Genomic DNA, 20572 nt, shown 5'->3' with positions numbered 1-20572 from the left:
TAACACCACCAGCACATTCTGCAGTAGCCAGCATCCAAAAGCTGAGCATTGCTTTGGTTTTAAAGACTTGTCAAAAAAGCCTCTGGAATTGCAATTAAGAAACCTGGTGGAGATGTAGGACTAGACTAGAACACCAGCTCACTGCTGCAGATTATATACCACACTGGGTCTTATTTGGGGGCCTGAAATACACTTCGGTTACAACTAAGAATCACCAGGCAATGACAGCATTTATCTGTGCAGCTGTGAGTCCTGGGTAACTTCAGATTTCCTTGGGCTGGTTTGACCCAGGTTTCCTGAGGCTGGCTGACTGTCCCTGGGAGCAGTCAGGCTGGTGTCCCCAAGAGTTGGTGTCCTCAAGAGCCGGTGACCCAGCTTGGTATCTGCTGGCTCAGTGGCTGGGATGGGGCAGCTCAGAGGCAAAGCAGGATCAGCGAGCCCTGAGCTTGGTCTGCCAACACCACTCCTTTAATTCCTCAATTAAATTGTCATTTCCATGACATTATTTGGTGAGTAAATAGCAACAGAGTAAACACCAGAGAAATTCTGACCTTTTTTTTTTTTTTGTCTGCATCTATGTACTTCACTAAAATCATCCCCAGGTGACAAAAGACAGAAACTGCTCCAGGTGGGTTACATTTGAAAGAAACCATGACATCCATCATCCCAGAAACAGCTTATGCAACATGAACCTTGGCAGTGGCCTCAGCCTTAACATCTGCAGGAAATCATACTGCTGGCTTGGCTTCTAGCCTGTGAGACCAAGTAGGTAATAGTGGATGCTCTACTTCGGTCAAGGGATTGAGTTAATCCCTGCTAAGACTTTTGGGGCTTCCTCAAGCCTTTGAGCTTTACTTCAGTGTTCTCTGGACTGGGCTCTAGCCAACCAGCAGCTAAATCATATCTCTTTCAATACCTTAATATTGATATAGCAGGTGGATAAGAAACAGGTACTCTCACTGTGTAGGGAAACCTGTGCTCCAGGGTATCTCATTTGTTCTCCTAATGGTGTCTTATATCACTCCTGTCTAGGGTGAAGTGTGAGGAAAAAGAAATTATACACCACTGCAACACAGAATCAGCTCTCTTTCACTACTAACTTAAAAACTCTGAGATAAAAATCTTCAAATATTTGCCAAGCTAGTTCTACTTACTTTTTTTTTTTTTTTTCTTTTATTCAGCCTATAAATATATCACTTGGACTTTATAGCTAGCCATGGAGGCATTTTACAGTTCTTAAAATGCTAAAGACATTTGATCATATGGAGATCTTCAGTGGAATGCAATCAGGTTTCTATGAAATTCAACCTTGGATCCAGATTTATCTGGTCCTTGCACATTCATTTCAGTCTAATTTACTACCACCATTATGTATTTAGCCCCTTGTAAATTTTATTTATTTCCACAGCATAGAGAGGAAATGTTGGGGATTGTTTCCAGTGGTAGTGAATGTAATCAAAAGATTACTAGAAAAGAGAGTAGCATCTTATGGTAAGGAATGTCACATGACTGCTTGAAATTAAGACACCCCTCCAATTCTTTCTTGACACGGACATTTTAACTTCCAGTCTTCTTCTTTGTTAAGTGAAGTTGTGATAAGAGCTCAGATCTTATGTATAGATCCATTTTCCATGCAGACATCTATAGTGATTGTGGATGACAAAGGAAAAATTCAATAAAATAAATGGACAAAAATTTTAATATACATAGCAAAAAGATAAGGAATATATTTCTATCCCCTCACTGAAAAGACTAACAGTTGTTTCATCCTTAAAGTCTTTTTTAGAGAACCTTAGTTCTTGCTAAGTATTCCTTAAATCAGGTGCATGCTTATAAAGTTGCTAAACACTCTGAAGAGAGGATCAGGACTGTACCAATAAAAATGATGTGTCTGTCTCTGAGATTGAAGCATAGCACGTGAGGAAGCCTTACCTTCCAGTGACCTGACCTGTGGGGTTTGCATCTAACCTATAACTTTGTTTTTTTTTTCCTTGGCAAAACAATTTCTTTTCACATTTTTTGCAAAACATTACCCTTTCCTACCCAGAGATTAAATATTAATAGAGATCTTGGCTTTTTGATGTTAAGTCCAAAATATATTCTAGAAATTTTACATCTGGTAAGATTTGATTTATGTGTTGTTTTCAGTTTCACAAAATTTATGGTGTAACTCAAGCTATGAAGAGTATGTTTGTAAAGTAGTATTAATTCCATCCTTACAGCCATTTAAAGTAAGTACTTACAGCTGTGTTAAGTTTGATAAATAGTAAGGGAATTCTGAACAGGAAATATTACATGAATAGGATGTTATTAAAATCTGACATTTCTTGTCCTTAGGTACTTTAGTTGTAAATTTCTGGAGTTAATTTCTTAGGGGGGAAAAAAGAATTGAGGAGGGAGCTTATTTGGGCTCTTTGCTGCTGTGCTGATGGGCCAGCTCATTCCAGCAAAGCCCTGAACCTTTTCACCTTCCTGAAAGAACAGTCCTTGCCTCGAGTTGTTGCAGATGGGAAATCAACGCAGAGTCTGTTTACACAAATTCTAGAAAGAAAATCTTTGAAAGGAGAATGTTAATAGCAATGGCTGTGTGGAAGGTCAGCATCATCACCTTTTTATATCATTTAAAGCAAGGAAATGACACAGTGGTCCTCTGGGGTCTGTCTGTGCTGTGCAGTGACACCCGGTGAGGGGACAGCATCATCCCAGCAGCAGCCCAGAGCTTTTCAGGCAGAAGGAAACAGCAGATCTCTGAAGGAGGTTAGTGGGATCCTGAGCCACAGGATTGTTTTGGTGTCTCTTCCAGAGCACATGCAGGGTCCTGGGCATTCTGGCGAGGTTCAGTGTCAGCACTTGGAAGCACAGGTCAGCCTTTGGGGATGTAACTATATTTTGTTATAGACATTGGTTTGTGCAGAGCTGCTGTGCAACAATCTTCCCATAGCCATCTGCAGCAATTGTATGAAGCCCCAAGCGAGGGTTGAAAATACTATATTAGAGGTATAAAACTTCCATATGTAACCAAACTGCCATTTAATAAGAAGCCATGGTGAGTACAAGCAGGAAAATGGTATAGCAATTGTAAGTAAATAGCAGTAGCCCCATTTCAGCAGATTTTGTGGAGAGGTAACTAAATGACAACAGCTCATTTCCAACACGTAGCTAATGTGGTGCACTGCTTTGACAGCCCTTGGGACTCAGAGGTCAAATTGTTGCTACCCCTCCTTGGACCCCCCAAAGTGCCATGCTAGAGCCACAGAAATCAGAAGGGTGGTTTACAATGTTGTACAGTCATATTTCTGTGAAAGGTTTAAATTTTGTTCTGGTGTTGTGGTGGTCTTGGTTGTTTGGTTTTTTTTTAATTTTGTTTTTTGTTTGTTTGTTTGTTTTTTCCTGAACGTTTAGGAAGAAGGTGCCAGTTTCTTAAAAGTGCAGTTTTTAAAGGTTAAAGCACAGCTCCTGATGCACATGCAAAAAAAAAAGAAAATTTCTTTGCTCTGGCTACTTGAAAATGTGGCTTTCATCCTACATCCTCATAGCCAGGGCTGTTACTGTCCCATGAACTTGCATTCTCATAACAGCCTCCTGCATTACCTTCAACTTGCTCTTACCCTCCCAGCCCTTCTCCCTGTCCAGTTGACAGCCCAGGCTTCCATTCCAGTGCCTCTTCCCTCTCTCTTGCAGCATGTGTCACTTGCAGTGGTGACGACCACTTTTCACAGAATTTATCCTAGTAAGTCAGGATGGATTTAATGTCCCTGACCCACAGAATGGAAGCTTTTTCAAGAGGGCAGAGCAACACTGCTCATGTGAACTGCAAGCCTTGTTTTTACAGGTAAACTAGATCCCTTATCTAGGGATCTAGTAGAAACTAGAAACTAGAAACTAGATCCCTTATTACTGATCAGATCAAGCGGCCTTCTAGAACAAGGCAGTCTTCATCTTGTACTCATGAACAAGTTAAACAAACTCCTAGTTTGAATGTAACCATGACCCTGAGCAGCATGGCAAATCCTGGAGCTGTTGTCAGGAGCACTGTGGTGGAGGGCAGGGAGTGGGGCAGTGCTGAGGAGCTGCCAGGGACAGGTCCGGTTCTGCACAGACCCTGGCAAAGCTCCGCTCTCTCTAGGGATGAGGAGGCTTAGGCAGGAACAGAAAGGTCTGAAGACCTTAAGTTCTAAATAACTTTGGTTTGTTGCAGAGTTGCTGGTTACTGCCAAGAACTGTAACAAGGGCTGTTTCACCATGGCACCCCACTTCTCTAGCATGGCTGGGGAGATCAGGGCTGTAGACAGTGCAGACACATCAGCCCACCTAGAGGTCCACTGGCTATCCAGATGGACCAGAACTCACAGCTTTGGCTGGAAGCAGGGAAGCAAGGCCCCAACAAGCACAGCACTTGGTTAGCCTGCTAGTGTCTTAGGTGTTTCTCCCCGGAAACATGGAGGTCTGACAGGCCATGGTATCTTCTTCCTCGCCACCTTTTGAAAATATGGAGGTTTGTGAAGTCCATATTATTTTGTGGTTTTTGAAAACTATGTTAGGCTACAAATTCTTCTGCATTTGGATCATATTGTATTCTATACCGCACTCAGTAAAGCTGTCACCCTGGCAGAAACTGTTAAGTTAAAATCCCTGCAAAAGCACAGCTTTACCCATCACTTTTTAGGTGGCCTGTGGCTGTGACAGGTCGTGCAGCTGCACTTGCTCATTTTCTGTGTACTGGAGATGAAAGGAACAACTTTCTCATAGCATTAGCATGCCATGAGCTACAGCTAACAGGCTTTGTAAACAGCAGAAAGTATAATAGAGCTGCTATGAGTCATGGTAGGTTTGATGCATCCCCTTTATTTTTCTTTATTTCTTTTTGTGCTTGTAAATTGCTGATTCATGATAGATGCAATTGAAACATTTGACATTTCTAATTTTCTGTTATGTTAGGCTCCTTTTGCTGTTTTCCTTTAGGTTGTAACCCTTTTCAGGCAAACTTGCTTTGCATTTGTTTTTGAGTAGGTACATGTGCATATATTCTAACACAAGAAGGACAAGGAGCACTTGGAGTGAGCCCAGAGGAGGGCCACAAAGATGATCAGAGGGCAGGAGCAGTCTCCTGCAAAGACAGACTGAGAGTGAGGCTGTTCTGCCTGTAGAAAAGAAAGTTTCAGAGAGACCTTATAGCAGCCTGAAGTACCTGAAGGGTACCTGACGGGAGACCTTACAATAAAAATGGGGAAGGACTTTTTACAAGGGTGACCTGGTTTGGGCCAGGATGGCAATCCAGCATTAAGCCATGACAAAGGGCATGTAGAGAAAGGAGAAGGAGTAATGGCTTCAAACTGGAAGAGGGTAGATTTAGACTAGACATTAGAAATTTATTCTTCACAGTGGCAGTGATGAGGTTGCTCAGGGAAGTTGTGGGTGCCCCATGCCTTGTAGTGTTCAAAACTAACATTGGATAGGGCTTTGAGCAACCTGGTCTAGTGGAAGGTGTCCCTGTCCATGCAGGAGTGGGGGTGGAACTAGATGATCTTAAAGGTTTCTTTCAGCCTAAACCATTCTATGGTACTATGATGCATCTATTTATATAATCATAGGATCATAGAATCATATTTTCAAATAAATAAGTTAAAATCACTTAATGAGCGTACAGTTACAATGCTGGGCTTGCATTTGAACAGAATGATGTCTCTGACACAATTCCAGTTTTTAAAAAAGAAATTTCCATTTAATTATCATTAAAAAACATTTGTTTCAGTGAAGATTACAATTTACAGAAAAATAGAGACCTGACGTCCATTTCTTTGTGTGTACAACCCTTGTTAGGAGTAGCAATGCTCTTTGTACTTTGGCCAAGGCAGAACACCATGCCAACTTTTTATTAATGATAATTTGCAAAATAAATTTTCTCCTCTCAGGCTATTTCATACCACTAATTTGTTTTAATTTGTTGTATGAAATATTTTGTATCTGTTCCAAACAGGATTAGGAATAGAAACATGTTCACAAAGCTTTTTGTCCCTAAGCTTCTGTTCTTTATTGTAGCGTCTCTTAAATGCCTTAAAAATGCATAAGGAGATTGAAAACCTCAGTATGTTATATTCCACTGACAGATGAGATTGAGCCTTTTTTATCTTACATAACTGGATAAACAGGTTTGTAGGAAAACAACATTACCATCATATGTTCTTCTCTCAAGCAGCAGGTGCATAATTTTCAGCAGAAATACTTTTAAAAATAGAAAGGGAAAAGTGAGTTGTAGAGAGTGCCTTTGGCTTTCAGCTCTACCAGGACAAAAATATATTGAAATACTGTGGTGCTGTGCTATTTCAACTCTGCTGAAAAACTGATCCCTGTAAATAAGTGTCATGCACTGGCTGCTGATCATTGTAACAGTAACTCGTGCTTACTTCTCCAGTGTTCAGAACTCTTGTTCCTTACAGCTCTGAACCTGTAAATAAATGAATCAGACATCTAAATAATGGGAATGAGAATAATAATTATGTTGTTTGTGATGTGTCTCATGTTTCAGTATTCTTCACATCTTCTCACAGGTTTTAGTCAAGCAGAAGTCTAAGTCAATTGTAAAAACCAGCAGGAGTTAGATATGCTTTTTGCTGAACTTCATTGCCTTCCTTAGTCCTTGCATTCTGTTAGTATGCCAGAAAATGTCACCAGTCTTGAAAAGAGACACCATCTTAATTTGTTACATATGTCACTACAAACAGATGCTTATGATGGAGGAATTCAGTAGCTTCTTCAACAGATTAACAGATTACATTACAGTTTGAAGGGAACATTATTAGAGGATTAGAAACCTCTGCTGATGACTGAGATTAAAAGCACTTGCAAGCTAAGGTGTTATATTGCATGATCTGCAAAGATATAGGTATGTGGGTGTGCACTTTCTAACCTTAGGAGTAGATGTGGTTTTGGCTGATGTGGAAAGCATCCTGACATGGATTCCTCAGCACACCCAGAATACCTGTTATAAACACACTGAGAGCAGCTACTGTTGCTGCTAGAGATGGGGAGAACTGAAGTTTAGCTTTATAACACACTGAAAAACATTGATGGGATGCACAATCTGGAAGTACAATATTTAATTCAACAGAAATTGGAATCTACATGGAAAACATTCTTGAAGTTATTTTCACTTGTAGGTTAATTAAAGAATGCGGTAGACTTTTGTCAGTGCACTCTTCATGCCATGTGGATGGTATGGTTTTTAAAAGTCATGAATTTATTAAAAGCTATATTAAAGCATGCTTCTTGTAATGTAAAAAAATATTTTGCAATGTAAAATTATAAGTGTTAAAATTTCTCATTTATTAAGACAAGGCAAGTGCATTCCTCTCATGGGGAATAGGTGTGTATGGATAATGGCAGTCATTGCAAAGAGTTATTGCAACAGCAATCACTTTGAAGAAACTTGGCTGGTTTACAATATACAGATGGGCTCTTGGATCTGTGGGTGGTATTTGAGCTCACCACTTTCAATATTCAGTTCTACAGTGTAAAAGAAGTTTTTAGCTTGTATCAATGTTCCTCAGATATGACTGCATTTCCCAGAGATGGTTTCAATACAAAACTATACCCCTAAAAACTGTACGATCTTGTGAGCCTGAAGCCTGCTCAGAAAAATAATTCAAGCTTTATAACCTGTATCAGGAAAAAAAATCCTTTCCAGGAGTTTTCCAGTCTTTCCAAGAATTGCCCCTTCAGCTTTGAACACCCCTGTGTCAGTTGTCATCCAGAAAAAAGTATCTCCAGTGAATTAATCCAGACTGTGCCACAGCAAAAAAACAAAAACAAAAACAAAAAACAACCAAACCAAAAACATTCACGTTTTGCAGAATAAGAATATAGAAACAGCTGTATGGCTTCAGAGTGAGAGGGTCAGCAGAGCCTGGTATTGGTTCTCCTGCAGTGGCTATAAGCAGATATCTGGAGGGAGGACAAGGAACAGGCTCAGCATACCCAATATTTCCCCCTAATGTTTTCCCCAGCCCTGACCACTCACAGTCAGGGGTGCCAGTTAGTGTCTGCCTGTTCAGTAACTTTCTCTCTTACAAGCATGCCCAAAATAAGGGCTGATCTCCTTTGAGTTGCCTTGTATCTGTAAGTTCATTTGGCTTTGCGTGGCACCCTTCAAATGTCTTGCATCTCACCCCATGTACCACACATCCCTGGGGAAACTGCATGGCTGAAGCTGAGCAACTCCCACCTGCAGCTCAGGCAGTGCTGGCAGGAGTGGGAGCTTCCAGCTGCCCATCACCAGCCTTTCACACCATCAGCCAACACCATCTTGGACCACTCAGGCCTGAGCAAGAAAATGTGTTAAAAATACAAAGTTAAACTTCAGAAGATCTACTGCAACTGCCACTGTAAATAGAGAAAAAGACTTTTCTTCAGGTTCCACAGGCAAAAAATGACTGTGGCTTCCATTTCCCTGTAGGAGATAAACATCTCACCACCTTGCCTTGCTAACATGCTGTGCTGGAGACTCCAGTTACTTTTTCTCTTAGGTGACTGGCATACCTACCTATACTCAGAGGAATTTCTTCATCTAGTCTTTGGCTTTGAGTATTACTGCCCTGGTTGAAGAAAGGCCCACACTCATGCTTTGTATACACCTCTGTATCAGCTGATCTGTGAAAGATTTTCCTCTTCCCATAAACTCTTCTTTTCTCATGCCGTTGGGGTATTCATGGTAGTAAGAACTACTGCCAAGGAAACAGCTATCAAAGGAATGGTAATGTTTGAATTAATGCTTGCTCTTTGTTCAATTTTCAGGTTGTATTTAGTGTCAGTAACAAAGGCTTAAGCGTTATTAGCACTGAATCCTGAGTATAGCGGAAGTCAGGGCTCTAAGGTGAGGATAACTGGGTAAGTAGGCCAATGAGTAATTATGATAAGAAGGTTAGGATAATTATTAGCAGCAATAAATGGCCAAATTTATCCTACTTGAGTTCATCAGTGGTCGTTTTCTTAGGACTAGTTACAAGAAACAGCAATAACTTGTTAAACACTGTTGCAGTCATAGAAGTTAAAATTAAATGACAGTGATGGGGAAGGACAACTGTGTTGTTGGATGTAAAAAGGATGCTGTAACTGGTGATAGTAAAGTGGAATATTTAACACTGAGTGATACAGTAGGTAAACATTACTGAGCACTGAAAGTCCAAACCCAAAGTTAATGCAAATAGAGAGACAAGAAAGGTTTAACCAGCAACACAGTCAAAGCAAAGCAGCCTGCAGCTGTTGTGACTAAAAGGTGGTATGAAAGAAAAGGACATCATTAGCCATTTGGTGCATCTATGATTAATATTTGCACACAGGCAGTGATCCACACTGGAGATATACAGTTCTTGGCTTTCTTTCAGTGCATTTTTCATTTCAGTGCATGACTTCTAGAGTTTAAGTCCATTGCATCTGGACTTTTCACTCCAGCTCCTTGTAGCATTGAAGTCTGGAGGACTTTGGGTCAGTGTATCTGGAACAGGCTATTCACTCCAAGTAGCATGATAGTCAAACCATTCATGGGCTAATGATGTATATGGATTCCTTATAATATGTCTCAAGGTGAGAGATGCTATTTTGTAAGAGTAACTGTTGCTTGGAGCAATATAACAGGTATAAACAGAGACAGGTATAAATTTAACATTTGCATTTTGCCTGCAGCCTGGAAGGGGAACTGGGAAGCTGCCCTTGCTAAAAGGGAAGATGTAGGTGACAAAATGGTGACATGCCATTTGAATTCCTAATGCTTTATTCTTTGGTCTCATGTGATAAAGTGAAGGTTTAGGAAAGTCCATTTTATTCCTAATATATTCTTAATCTTGCTGGTTTAGAAGATTTCCTTCTTTCTGTTCCTTACTGCACAAGACTATATTGCTTTAAAGATGCTGGGGGAGTGTTGAAGCTTCCAGGAGCTGAACAGGGCAGTTCCTGCATTTCTTGGTGAATCTTCTGATGGGGCAGATACCTTCCTGTTTTCCTGCTGCAGTACTTGGACTGAGGGGGGGACATCTCTGATATTGGACTTCCCCTGTCCAAAACTAACTAGTTATGCAAGGGTGCATTTCTAAGTTTGATCTTATTAACATCCACTGGGTTTTCCTTAAATGATAAAGGCTGCTGGGCTTCAGCCTGAAAGCTGAAATTGCTGGTTTCATTTCAGTGAAAACTTTTTTTCCCCCATAAAACAGAAAATGCAGGTTCCATCCAGTTCTCAGAGGGATAATGTTTCCAGGAAAAAGTTAATCAAACCACTGTTCTTCCTGAATATCATTTGTTTTGCAAGTGCATCTTTCTCTTTGAGGAGATAAATACAAAGTCCACAGGGATACTAAACCTACCAGAGTAGGTGTAGGCCTGATGTGAGTGGTGGCTGTCTACCAGTTTTGCAGAATTTCAGTTTAGCTACAGTCAAGGTTCGTAAGTACCTACAGGGAATTAGATGTATACCTAAACATGACCACAAATAAATGAGTGGTTTGTATGCCTATACGTGCTATGTGCAATAACAACATATAGGAGTTCCTGAAAAGGTTGTGTTAATCACTGTATAAACACATAACACAGTCAGTCTGTGCATCAGAGAGCTTGCACGACACAAATTGTTGCAGATGAATGAAGTAAGACAGATAATTTTTCACTATTCTGAGAACAATGAAAATGAGTAGTTTTGTTAAAGTACCAGCTGACTGCGTGGGGGTACACTTTATAGCTGATGTTGTGGCACCTACCCCTTTTGAAAACAAAGCATGGAAGTAATATGTATCATAAGACACTTATTCAGGCTAATAATAGAAATGCATCCATCTATACACACATCTATATAAACACACACAAATACTCAGGTGCTTATTGTAGGTCTAACTACATTGCTGACAGTAATGACAGGTTCGGGAATACATTCCTTTAACTTAATAGAGCCTTAAAAAGCCCTGGAAAACAAGCTTTATGTGATCTTTCCTTTTGTCAGATCTGGCATTTCTCTAAGGTTCTATCTTAAAAATACTTCATGTCTGTTGCTTTGTAATGACTTAAACTCTATTTTGTTTGCCTAGTAAGGAGTGATTCACCCGAATTTTTTGTACCTTGTGGAGTACAAAGGATTCAGCAATGAAACATATTTTACCCAGCCAACCGTTGCCTTGAAAGTTCAGCAAGAGGCTGACGGGTTTCCAACAAGGCCATAAGTTTGCAACATAGACTCAAATTTTGTATCCCTAAGGTGTCTTGGAGCTTCTCTTTCCTCAGTGATGTCTTTGCTTCAGAAGTTGGAGTTGGAACCCTCGGCTGCTCAGCTGAGAGCTTCTTTTATGGTCCCATTTTGAACTTTCTGAGAAAACAAAATAAGGAAAGTTTTGCAAAAACATTACATTTTTTAAAGGAAGTATTTTTTTCCCTTTAAAAGAAAAAAGATAAAGACTACTTAAGGAAATTACATGTGTTAAATGCTGCAACTCCTTTATAAGTCATCTTAAACAGGCTAGATGAGGTTTCCAAAATGATTTGAGACTGCTAGGGTGGTAAGGTAATTAATAAACCTAATTACTAGTGCTATTGCTACTGCTTCTTACTAGGTGCTTCTTACATGTCACTATGGAAATAGATCATTATAGTGGGAGTCTTCTTTACTCTTTGGATGCTTCTTGTCCAAGTAATTTGTAAGCTCTAAGTAGTGAGATGCTTCACTCTAACACAGGAGGAGCATATAGGGCAAATCATCCAGTGACAGAAGGCAGAACCATTCAGTTTCTCATACTTTTGTCTTGCAGAAGGCAAGGTCTGGAGATGTTGCTCACTGTGTGGCCTCTCCTGGCCATGCTGTTGGTTCTGGCTGCTCAATGCAGTGGAGCTCCTGAGCTCCATGGAGCAAACACTGACCTGGAAGCAAACCCTGAGGATGGATGAGCTGCCTGGGACCTTTGGGACCTGCCTTGTGACCACTCAGATGCTCAGCCCTGGGGAAGGGGTTGGAACTGGGACTGGCAAAAAGTGGGGGCTGGAGGCATTGTAAGTGCAGTGCCTGGAATGGCTACAGAACAACTCCAATGGAATCAGATGGGGCAGCTTCTGGATGGCATTCTCCAGGTCCAGTATAGTTGTCTGAATCCTATTGTATGTTGACCTGGGTGACCGTGAACAATGCAGAGCCATTGGGAGGAGGAGCTGGAGGAGGTATTCCCCTGCTTGGCTGACCATAAAATCATAAAATAACATAAAACCATAAAAATATAACCATTAAAAATATAACCATAACCATAAAAAATAATAATTTCTTTATTTTCCTTACTGTGCTTACATATCAAGGGAGGCTAATCCTTATGAGATAAGTGAGTTTTTGGCATGTCTGTTCAATTAAGACAACTCTGAATTGAAGCCTGTGCATATATGTCTATTGAATGAGGAGGAAATACTAATCTGGTAACAAAGCTTCTTATTCTAATGTGTATGCAAGAGTCATAATAAAGCTCTGATTACAGAAAGGGAAAGTGCTAAGGTAACATGATTTAAAATAAAGAAATAGGTTGTTATATTTACTGGATTTTGAATAGGAAACAGAACATACACTGAGCATATTTTGTATGAATCTTAACTTGATGGAGAATGGTTTGGGACAGTTCTCTTCAATGTAGACAAGTGTATTTCAACATTTGTAGCATTGCTAACTACCAGAGTTAGGATTTGGAGTTTAAAGTCAATGAGTGTACAAGGGAATTTAAAAAGCACATCAGGAAATATCACATCCATGTAAAATGTTTTAATAATCAGCAATATTGTGAGAGAGAAATAATACATATGATGACATAATATGATTTTTGCTAATGTAATTACATTTTAAAAGTTTGGAAGTAGTGAGAGCTCTGCAGTTTGTCTTCTGCCCAGAAGATTTCTCAACTCATTATCATCACAATTTTTGAGTAATAACAATAAAGCATTTGTCTTCTACAAGCACAGTGCTGGTGAAAATTGTTGTTACCAACTCTGTATGGAAATGAGATTCCTTTGTTTTTATGTAGTTACTGGCAAATATAAACGAAATGTTGAACCATAAATGTCAGCATTAACCTTTAGCTTGAAGTTCTCTCTCAGCCTAGGGGTGATGTTGGATAAAAGAGAAATAAAATTGAAATAGAATAGAAATCCTTCATAAAATGTCATTTTAAATGTAATAGTATTATAATTTAGGACACTACCAAGAGCAAACAAATAAATTCTTATTAACAGTAAAGGTCTCTGTAACTCTGTTTAAACAAAAGGCCACCACATACATGCAGAAGTGCTGCATAATGAAATAGCATTAAGAATACTAAGGCTGGTCTCTCAGATTCAGTCAGCTGCTTCTCCCTTAAAAAAATACCCATGCAAAATGAACAACAAGAATCAAAACAAATCCATAAATAGAGAACACAGATCTAGGAAGATATAAGAGTTTTTTTTATTTTTTTATTTTTTTTTTAAACTTCCATGAAGAAACAATTAGATCTGCAAAAGAAGGTAGATTGTTACATTGCCAGTCTGATTGGCTGTTTATGGTTGCATTATCATGAAGCTTAAGAATCCTGCTGCTAGACTCAGAGGATTTATTTCTGGACATTCATAAGATGAATAAATCATTAGGCATTGTATATAAAATCCACATGATAAAAATTTTATTGTTGGAGTTAATTTTTAATAGAACATTCAAGACCTACTAAATTTACTGGCTTTTAGAGTAATGTAAAATGCTCTTTAATAAGCTGCAGCACGTGTCGATTCCCTGTTTCATATGTGTTACTTAATGGTCTTAGCTCTTAATACCATTAGGCTAAAACAAATAAATAATTGGAAACTTTGTTAATTAGGATGAAAGGGGTGAAATGTCAATCGTTAGTCATTAACAATTTTGCTTTTCATCTCTGCCTTTAAAAAAGGGCTAGGAGAATGTCCTGGGCACCAAGTATATTTTAGTCAGAACTGAGACAAAAAGCATCATGTTGAAAGAGAGATGTTTCACCTGGACTTCAGTGAACTTAAGAGTAACAGGACATTAAGAGAATTTGCATTATGAAAACCCTTCTAAAGCTAATATTCTTAAGGCTTTCAGCTGATAAGCACTTGTCATGTGGGAACTACTTGAACCACATTTAATGACAGCTTCCTTGAAATAAAAAAGTTAACATTAAAAGCAAAAATACTGCAATATTTATCAAACTTAATCGGTTACCCTACTTTCAAAAAAGCAGCTTCACTGTGTTTCTTCAGCTGCTGAAAGGACTGAGGATTCTCAAGCTTCTGTAGTGGCTTTAGCTCATTGCAGATGGTAGAAAAAATGGAGATTGTATCACAGGCAGGTTCAGGAAGGTGAGATTCTTGCAACATGACTCCTGATACCACAAGCACTGCAGTGCATAATGGTGTATGCACACCAAAGTGTTATCAAGATCTGGTTACTGTGATAAAAATCCCACCTCAGTTAATGTCCTGCCTTCTATTGCATCTCCCAGCAGTGGAGCTGTGCTCTGCCAACCCCAGTGCAGAGAATGACTGGTGTAGAAAGCAGAGCAAAGTGTTTGCTAGGATATGAATGATGGAAAAAAAATCTCCTTCAGAGTGCCTTGATTTGGCAGTCTGCCTAGCTGTTAGTATACTCTGGTGTGCCCACTCTGTGGGCTGGGATAGGGCAGGATGCAATGGGATGGAATGACATGGAATGAGATAGGATGGGGTAAGTGTTGGTGTGGTCTTTCTCTATAAGAGTGCTGGATGCTGTTTGTCTTACTCCCTCTCAGTTATTCAGCTGCTTTCTACTTCCTACTCTTGCAAGAGAGTAACTTCTGATGTCCACCTAGATATCCTGTGGTAGGCTGTCACATTACCTGTTAGTGCAGTCATTTATTTTGCCTTGTTTCATATTTCAGTGATGAGACAATACTAGAAAATGTGCACAATAATTACCACCTGAGTATTAAGCTATCAGGATGGTGTTTCAAACACCTTTCTGCTCCAGAAGATGGATGTTCAGACGACAAATCTTAAAATCCATGGTTTTATTTGTGGCCACTTCCCTGAGAAATGTGCAGTTTGCATTTCTTTCTCAAGCAGTACTGAGCCTGAGAATCAAGTTTAATGTTGTTTTTAATAGAAAGGTCAGTGATGGCTGGCTGTATTTCAGAAATTCCTGTGAGAAAGGACTCAGCTTGTCTCTCCACAGAGCTGCAGATGAGCAATGATCCAAGCACAAGAGAGGTCAGTTCAGCTGCCCAGGGGATCGAGATGGCTCAGATTGTTAGGGGGGTTTCTGGAAGGAAAAAAAAAAAAAAAAAAAAAAAGAAGAGCTGTGGCTTTCTATAGAGCAGTCAGCCAGGCCTGCTATCTATGGAGAAAAAGAGAGACTATTTGTAGTCTGAGATTCATCACTCCATTTCCTCTAATGCTCATTATTCTTCAGCTGCTCCTGAGCACCAGCTGCCACACCAGTCCTCCATCCACAACTCTGTCTTGTGACAAACTCTGCTTCAGTTCAGTTACGCTTCACCTGTTGGCCCCCCGAGGACCCTTGGCTTTGATTGCTTACAATTCACTCCAAATTTGCTGTGATGTTGTTTATAAATTTTCTCTTCCATACAAACACACATAGGTTAAACCACCCTTTAAAATTTTGGTAACTTTGTTTCACTGGAATCTCAAAATCTCTATGCAGTCATCTCTGATACTGAAGCCCATGGTACCAGTCATAAAGCTTGCTGCAACCCTCTGCAGTCATCCTTGCTGACACTGACCTTTTTTTCACCAACTGAACTCAAGAATCTCACTTGAGATACATCTCTTCTTGAGGACTATTCTAATTCCACTTTTTGACTGCCCTCACCTAATAGAGGTCTTTTTTCCAGCATTTACTAGCTTTTCATTTGGGAGGCCAGCATCATATTGCCTCACAAGGCAGGTGTCAAATAGGTGGGAATCTCCTCCTGGGAGAAAGTCTTTGATATATTCTGCTCAGATTAATCCCACCAACCTCCCACCTTCCCTGCTGTTGCAATATCCTGTTTTGGATTCTAGGCAATAAAGGAACAACATTAGTTTCAAATGTTTTATTCCCAGAAAGGTTTAGATGAACACAAGGGCATACAAGGTTATGACCTTGCATATGGTCCTGGCAGAGACTGCTGGTTAAAGATGCCAGACTTGCATGGGGATAGCAGAAACCCAGTGGGTGTTTAGAGAAAAATCTTCACAGGGGAAAATTGGTTCTTGGGGGGGTAAGCAAGTGTGAATAAAATTATCTTTTTGTGGATTATTTTGTTTAGCTCCCTCTCATTTTGCCACCTCTGAAGAGGCTTTCTTTCTCTGATTCAGTGGACATGGAAAGCTGTAGGGCAATGGAAGGTAAATATATTGTGCATTGAAAAGTAGCTAATATTGTATGCCAGCCAGGGAAATGTTCTGTAGCATGGGTTTGACCTATCTGATTTGACCCAGAGACACTTCAGGCAGTCAAGCAGTGCATTACCATTTCAAGTTCAGGGAGAGAGACACTATTAATCTAAGTGAGCTGCAGTCAGACTTGACAGGCAGGGGACAAATCCCTAATCAATCTTTTAATCACCCACCTGGGGTGATTTGAATGAAGTCAATTAAGGATATTTCATCAGCAGAAAAAGCTGTACTCAGCTGGTTGAGGAAACATATGCAAGATCTCCTTTGTGAAGATGTCTTTAGAATATAACTGGGTATTTTTGTCTTTCCTCATTCACTTAGTGAGGAGTTAGGTGGATGAGAGAGGAAAAATGAGAGTGGGATGGCTGTGTAAAGTATCAAAAGAATATATTCACAAAAATGTATTTGGAATAAATTTCCTCATCCCCCAAAACTGCTGCAAATATTCCAGAAAATGCCAGATCTTAATGAAACAAAACCACCAAATAATTATTTTCATAGACCATCTATACAACATCATTGTCAAGTAATCGTATGAGGTGTAAAGGAGTGTTTTTGCTGTCAAATATAGTGAAGAAATATCTTGTATATAGACTGACTTTTGTAATTGCATTTTTCTTTGCTGGCTTTTCTGGTACAGTTTGTTACTAATATATTCAAAACTCCTGTCAGAGCTAGTGAAGCAAAGGATATACATAGAAAGCAACACTTTGTTGTAATTTCTAAACATATTGCCTTTAAGTTTTCAGCACGAGGTGATTCTTTTCCATTGACTATTGAATTGTGTTATTTGCTTACTGAGCCTTAATATTTACAGAACTTTGAACATGTGATCTGTTGTGCAATTAATTTAGTTCTGGAAAAGGTAGGGCCATGGTGTTGTAATCTGTTGTGTTTGCCATTCCTTTAGTCACATAGATTTGACATTTGAAAACAGCTTAATTATAAAACCTAATCATAAAACCAGTCTATCTGCAGCTTGGCCATGAAAATGTGATTAAAACTAAAATGTACCTTCCCAGGGAATCCCTAATGGAGCCTCTGCTAGTGAGGGAATAAAATTACCAAGGAAATTTTCAGGATAAATGTGTTAAAAAAACTAATCTCTTGTGGTTGATAGATGTTTTACTGAGACTCGTTTTAAGAGCTCTGTTCTGCTATTTGTGCTCTTCATTCTTGTTTGCAATACACTGACGATTAAACTTCTGACTCTTGTACACTGGGAGAGATCAAACATCTTCAGTTCTGTGATAACATTTTTTCTTTGAACACAGTCATTTGAGAGCTGCATTAGGGATTTAGCAGCAAAGGTTGAGATGACAATTTATAAACTTTTTCTTTCTACTCATGTTGCACTGAATAAAATCACCAGCTCCTGGTAATGTTGTCTCCCATTCTTATCTCTGCAGAAGTAATAGATAAATTTCAAAAGAAATAAACAAATCCTCCTTGACCTGAGTAGTGTGCAGGATGTCAGCAACATTTTCTCTAATCCACTTTGGCATGTTTTTGATGCTGCTTTTTGTGAGCAGATAAACCCAGATCCTTTTTGAATTGCAGGTGTCATTGCCAACTGAAGCCCAGAATCATGGGGATGCTTGTGAACCTCATTCAAACACCTAAAATTCAATCCTATTGTAGCTGGTGCGAGTATTGCTCCCAGTTAATGTGAGCCACACTTACACATCTGGGAGAAAAATAATCAGACTTCTATACTCTTGGGTCTACATCCCTGTTTTTGTGGTAGTCATTTTGGTTTGTATATGCTAATTTTGACATAAGAGGTGGAATTTGCTGTTTACTGCACATGGTCAGTGGGGCATTATATGTTTATTCAGATTTTGCTTTCTCAGAGAGAGCAGGAGCCAGCATACAGGAATTGACTCGACTTCTGTTGAAATCATAGGAGGACAGAGACCACTGTGAAGGACAGGTCACAAAACTCCCGAAACTGCAGCACACCACAAATCTCATGGGAGCCATTAGCTGCAATAAGGAAAGGACAATTAAGGCTTATAAAGGCAAAGTCACTTTTAAGTTCTTCTGTCTTACCTGTTTCTGCTTTCACAGGTTTCAGAAAAACTAATTCATAATTACCCCAAAGTAACACCTGGGACTACCTATATGCTCTAGCATGTCCCAGCATCCCACTGACTGGAGATCCAAGTGTCTCTCTGCAAGGTCTGGGTTCCATCAGGAAGGAGATGGAGCCCATGGGCCAAAGGGACCTGAGGTATAGCTCATCCCTTTGCTACTACAGTCACCTGGACAAAAGGGCCTGGGTATTCTGATATAACCTCAGCCCCTCACTTCTTTCTGATTCAGGAAATAAAAAATTGTCTTTTACCTTTCACAGGCATTGTTCTTAAAGTCAGAACCCTGGCGAACCTAACACCTCTACAATTTATGTTATTTTGCAAAATATTGCTACCCTCCATTTGTACCACAGCTCAGATGGCAGATGCCTTCATGCAGGTTAGAAAAAGTCATGGGAATGAAAGAATAGCCTGATTAAACCTTTCTTCTCTTCAAGTCCACACAACAAGTTTTTGAATCCTGAAGAGATGGTAATTAATGCAGCTCTTTAAATATCTACATGAGAGAAGCAATTCAGGTTGCATGTAGTAGACACAACTTTCATAAGAAAAAAAAATCCATATGAAAAAGCAGATTTATGCTTTAGAAAAAGGTTAAATTTCATTCTTAATTACAAATGTCTTTCTTCTATATAACAATTTTTTAATTACAATTCCTTAAGGAATGAATATTCCATAAGTGCCTCATTTATGCCATTTACATGCAAATGATCATTCTGGTGTGTAAATACCCCAAATCAAGTGAAAGGTAAGTAGACAATGAGGGCACAAAAGAGGGATGAAGGAAAAAAATCTTATTTTTTGATTATGTTAAAAGTTCATAGGGTTCTGCTCCTCAAAGCCCTTTCTTATGCTAGTCCATTCACTTCACCAGGATCCTCTCATAAGAATCCACATTGCTGGAGTAATTGCCATAAGATGATGGCATTTCAAATTAGTGTAGCTTTTCTTAAACATCAAAAATCTGAGGGTGTGTGCAGCTGACTTAGGATTTTTGGAAAGTAAAACTGCAATAAGTCAGTCATATGGGACATAGAAAATCAGAATATTAAATAAACCATGAAAATGTGTGTTTGCATAATGGAGACTGTTTCAGAACACTTTTAAAAGCACACAGCAAATGCACACAACTTATGGGAGAAGAGTTTTAAAAGGCTGAAAAGAAAACAAGATGTTGGCATGGTCAAACATCAAGCTAGTGGAAAGTACTAGATGACATCAAAGGCATCTTTTTAAAAATGGAAGTCTTATCTGAACAAGGAGAATAGAAAAGGTCAGAAACTGCAACAAGTTGAGTGTCACACTGCAATAAAGTAGGACAGTAATGAAGCAGTGAAGGCCAACCCAGTAAAGGTCTGAAAGCTGCTGTAAAACCTTTTTCAAGAACATCAAAGGAGGAAGCTGACCAGAAATTCAATGGGACCAATACATGAAGGTGCAGAAAAGGCCCTCTGTGAAGGCAGGACCTTGCTGCAGAGCTAAATTGTGTGTTTCTATTAGTGCTGGTTACAGAAGAAAATGGTGAGGCTACCACTGGAGTTATTCTTCACAGGAAATGAGTGTGAGAAACTCAAATTACAATAAACCAGTAAATTGAACCTATTGTGTTCCCAGGACCAGAACAACTTCATGCAGGACTATCAGGTGTATTCTGGTATGAAAGTATGGAACCACAACTGTGTTAAGTTACTGCTTAAATCACTTAATGATTAAAAAAATAGAAGGCTGCAAATGGGATACCAGTCTCTGAAAAAGGGATTGAGGAATAATCAGAAAAACAATGAATTAAGAAGCCATATGAAGGACACAGGCAGAAGTTACTGAAAAGATAGTAAGAGATTGAAGGACCAGCTTTCACACTTGTAAGGAGGCAAATGACAATGTTACATTTTTTAAAACTGCAGTAAAGCTTTTTACATGCAATTGCTACTGATTCCAGAAAATTTTTGCTGAGGTTTTTTGCTGAGGAAACCTCCTCTCCTCAGTGAGTAGTCTTCTGATCTCATAATGAGATGAGACTTTTTTTGATGCTTCTCTTGCCTGGGGGA

The sequence above is a fragment of the Heliangelus exortis genome, chromosome 2, assembly GCF_036169615.1.
Source record: "Heliangelus exortis chromosome 2, bHelExo1.hap1, whole genome shotgun sequence".
NCBI lineage: Eukaryota > Metazoa > Chordata > Aves > Apodiformes > Trochilidae > Heliangelus > Heliangelus exortis.
This window is presented reverse-complemented; position numbering follows the sequence as displayed.